Raw genomic sequence first — 4,517 nt, 5'->3', positions numbered from 1 at the left:
AGTGTACATGTTTGAGTACGGTTACACAAACCTAAATAAACGTGCATTTCATTTGTGTGTAACAAGCTAAGTTTGATCTAACGGTTGAAAGATATTAGCTTGAATCTAATCAGGTTTTCGTCTAACGGTGAATATTGAATGCTTTGTTACTAAGCTAACATTGATTGCAAACCCTGATTTGAAAGTCTATATAAAAGAGAACTCTAGCAACTGGGTAAACTAATCCCCACACCTTCTATGTGATACTAGTTGTATTAGCTAGAGTCGATTCTCCTTTAACATTAGGTTTCTTCTCGAGACCCTGTAGGTTAACGACTTGAAGACTTCATTGGGATTGTGAAGCCAGACCCAACTATTTTCTCTATAGTTGCGTGATCTGATCTTGCTGTTTCTATCGTATTTGAGTACAATCGTAAGATTGGCTTGAGATTGATTTCTCCGATAGGCAAGATAGAAAAGAAGTCACAAACACCTTCGTCTCATCGTTTGTGATTCCGCAATATCTTCTTTCGCTAGTCGATTAAGATTATTGTGATGTGATTGATAATTCTAGGCTGTTCTTCGGGAATATAAGTGCGGGAAATCAATTTGTTCATGTTCACCTTGATTTATCAAAAGATGGAACAAAAACTCGTAGGTATTTATGTGGGAGACAGATTTATCTATTACCGTAGACTTTTCTGTGTGATACATATTTGTTTATTAAAGTCTTCTACTTTGGGTCGTAGAAACTCTTAGTTGTGGGTGAGATTAGCTAAGGGAATCAAGTGCGTAGTATCCTGCTGAGACCAGAGACGTAAGGAGCGCAACTGTACCTTGGATAAGTGTGAGATTGATAGGGGTTAAACTACAGTCCAGACCGAAGTTAGTTTGTAGTAGGCTAGTTCTGTAGCGGCTTAATACAGTGTGTGTTTAATCTGGACTAGGTCCCGGGGCTTTTCTGCATTTGCGGTTTCCTCGTTAACAAAACTTTTGGTGTCTGTGTTATTTCTTTTCCGCATTATATTTTGTTATATAATTGAAATATCACAGGTTGTGCGTTGAATCGATCAATTGGGAAATCCAACCTTTGGTTATTGATTGAAATTGATTGATCCTTGAACATTGGTCTTTGGTACCGTTCAAGTAGTTTCTCTTGTATTCAATTAGACTCGCAGATTTCTATTTGCTTGAGTAAGTATTGAATCGAGAAAGTGAGATATAACTCTTTGATATACTTTTATTAAGATTGAGTCTGACTGTCTAGTTGATTCTCTTAAAAGTATATTGGAGTTTTTCCATACAGATTGCTAAGCGAAATATTGGTTGTGGTTGTTAGACCCCCACTTTTTCAATTGGTATCAGAGCAGGAAAACACGTTTAAAGACCTTATATGTCTGTGTTTGTAGCGATCTGACTCTATGGACAAGACTAATCTCTCTGATGATGCAACACCAGATCAGAGTTCCCCTGAGATGTTTCAAAATCCTAAGACATCTAAGAAATCTCATGTTTCTTCTTGTGTGTTTGAATCTGACTTTAACTGGGAAAAGTGTCTTGATGAACAGTTGGATGACCTTTCAGATGAGAGTGATTCAGAAGAAAGACAGACTGTTGATGAGGAAGTCTCTCAATATATCATGTTGTTTGACCATGATTTGAAAGAAAAGAAGTCAACAACTTGCTTGAGAAAATATTTGGCACCTCTTTGTCAAGAAAACAGAAAGATGAGAAAACTCTTTAAAGGTTATGATTGTGGATATAAACTGTTACAATCTACTGTTAAAGATCGAGACGAAGACTTACGCTCAAAAGGTCCGAGTGTGACAAACTTCTTCAAAATCTCTTTGTATTGAAAGAAAGAATTGCGAAATCTAAAGCAAGATATGACTCTCAACAAAAATGTTTTAATGACAGAGAACTCAGTCTCCTCGCTAGAGAAAAATCGTTGGAGACTGATCTCGTTGCTGCTCTTAATAAGGTAAAATCACTGGAAGAAAATATGAAAAGATTTAATACTAGCTGTACAAATTTATCTTCTATGCTTGGAGCATGTAAAGAACATCGTGATACACGTGGTCTGGGCTATAAGGGAATAGACGCTCCAAGTACTGGTAAGATCAATTTGTTCATGCTAATGTAAACTCTTCATGTGAAAAAACTTTTCAAGCAGCCGACAGTCTTAGGAACAAGGATTGTACTCCTTCAAAATTAACTCGCATGAGAACAGTCAAGAACGAATCCTTTAACTGCTATTATTGCGGAAATAAAGGACATCTTGAACGAAGATGTCGTTTTCGACTGAGGAATAAGAAAATTCATAATATTCTTGAATGGATGTCTAAAGAAGTAATTAAAGTTATCTCTCATATTGTTAGAGTAAAAAGCAGTGTCTGCAATCAAGAGAAATGTTGTGATGAGTCATTTCTAGATTATGATTTTAAGACACAAAATGCCTACAGTTGTAGAAGGAAGAATGTCGGGTGGGCAACTGACTCTTTAAATTACTCTGAGAAGAGAAAAATGTTGTTAGAGCATAGCTCGGTTGAACCCACAAACGTTGGTATTCCAAGTTTGGTTGTCATATTTTAGTGATTCAAAACTCATTTTAAGAGTCGCTTGATTATGTACTAGAGTCAACTTCGTATAGGTTAGCTTGAAAGTATTAGGATATGAGACATTATAAGTGAAGAAGTAAGAATCTACAACGACAACATCATCCTTCCACTTGAGGTTAGTGATATTTGACTTGAACTGTTTCATTCCTTAACGTATCTTTCAAGTCGTGCATATTGAAAACGAAACTGCGAAGCATGAACACTCTAGATAGACATAGTATTAAGGAATACAATATGAAGTTTATTGCTTAACCATTAAACTTTGTAGATAAGACATCGACATAATCGTTTAAATGTTATTGTAATTATGTATGGGTATGAGGTGAGGATTTCATCCTTGGAAACAATGTTTTTACATGTGTTTTAAGGAAGTAAGTTCATAAACTTGTTTATGAATCGAAAAGGAAATCGCCAGGCGTTATTGGGATTTTTATTCATTGCATATCTTGTGAACATCCAATATGTGTGATTTAGTTTAACCGCTCACGACTTGTTTGTGTTCTTGGTAAAACTATTCACAAAGGCCTGATTTATGTACTGATATGACTTTTATTAGCGAAACCGATCTTAAGTAATCACCTGAGATGGTATGATCGAGTTTGTGTTCGTGTAGGACTGAATCTGGGTAAAGGGGAACCGATCCTAGTAAGAGGTCCAACACATCACAAAGGGGAATTGATCCTTGTATGAGGTGCAACAAGTTTGTAGTAGAAAGGGGAACCGATCCTATGGACATGTGCAACACATATAAGTTAGATACCATATATATGTGGGGAAATTGATCCTAGTACCTAGTCAACCGTATTTTGAAAGCTAGTGTGACTATGCACAGTACTCACATGGAGGTAGAACCGAAACTTGTTTTGGTAGAACCGTTAAACCCGTGATTTGTGATTGAGTGTTCTTGATCAATCACATAATTATTGAAAGTCAGATGAACCAATTCTAAACTTGTTTGGAAGTGTGGCAAATTGGTTTCAAGGTTGTAAGTATGAAAGAGGACTTACAAAGTAAGGATGTCGACACACTTTGAACACGTACAGTAATGTTTATCTTTAATTGTTCAAAGTTATTCCATAATAGCTAATGGAAGAAAATCCCAGGATCCAAATATAAATTAGTTAAGAATCTTTTATTTAAGGTTGTTACTTTTATTTTAGGAAAATGAAAATCAATAATGTGCATTTAGTAGTTGAGATTTTCCAAAGAGATTTTCGGTCATTATTTTGGACAGAGCATTTCCAGGAATTATGGAAACCGAATTTGGAATTATATTGCATATCTTGAGAATATTTTCGGTTTTGGAAATTCCTTGGTGTCCAAACTTCCTTGTCTATAAATACTTGAAGTTTGTATTTCTAGCAAACTAATCCTCCGTGACAGCAAACTTCCTCGGTTGTGTTGTTACTGGTGTAGCCGCCTATTCGGAGAGGAGAGTAACCTAATTAGGCAAAATCTCTTACGGCCGCTCAGTTTAAAGTCTTCTTTGGGATTGAGAATATCTATTAGTACCGTTGGTGGGAAACTAGATAATTGTGGTTTATCTTGTGTTTTCGATTGATTTGATTAACTAACGGTGGTTGAAATTTGATTGCACCTAGTTTGTTTATGATTGAGAATCTTCTCTTCTGATATAAGATTCACTCAAACTAGATCGAAGTTTCGACAGGAATCTTTAGACTGTTGTTAGTGCTAAAGATGATCTTGTGATAATCTATTGTTAAGAGACTTCGTTCTGTGCTGATTGATCACAAGAGATTCAAGTTGTTGTGTGCAGGTGTTTATTGAAGATCTAAGAAGATTTGAATACAAAGAAGATATTGAAGATTTCTGATTTGGGGTTCATAATCTCTGGTGTGCACAATACTTGTTCGGTATAAGAGGATCCAACTATAATCGGTTTATCCTTGTGGTAGATTG

This window comes from Papaver somniferum, chromosome 7 (assembly GCF_003573695.1).
Source record: "Papaver somniferum cultivar HN1 chromosome 7, ASM357369v1, whole genome shotgun sequence".
Classification (NCBI taxonomy): Eukaryota; Viridiplantae; Streptophyta; class Magnoliopsida; order Ranunculales; family Papaveraceae; genus Papaver; species Papaver somniferum.
The sequence above is the reverse complement of the archived record's forward strand: the minus strand, read 5'-3'. Positions refer to the sequence as shown.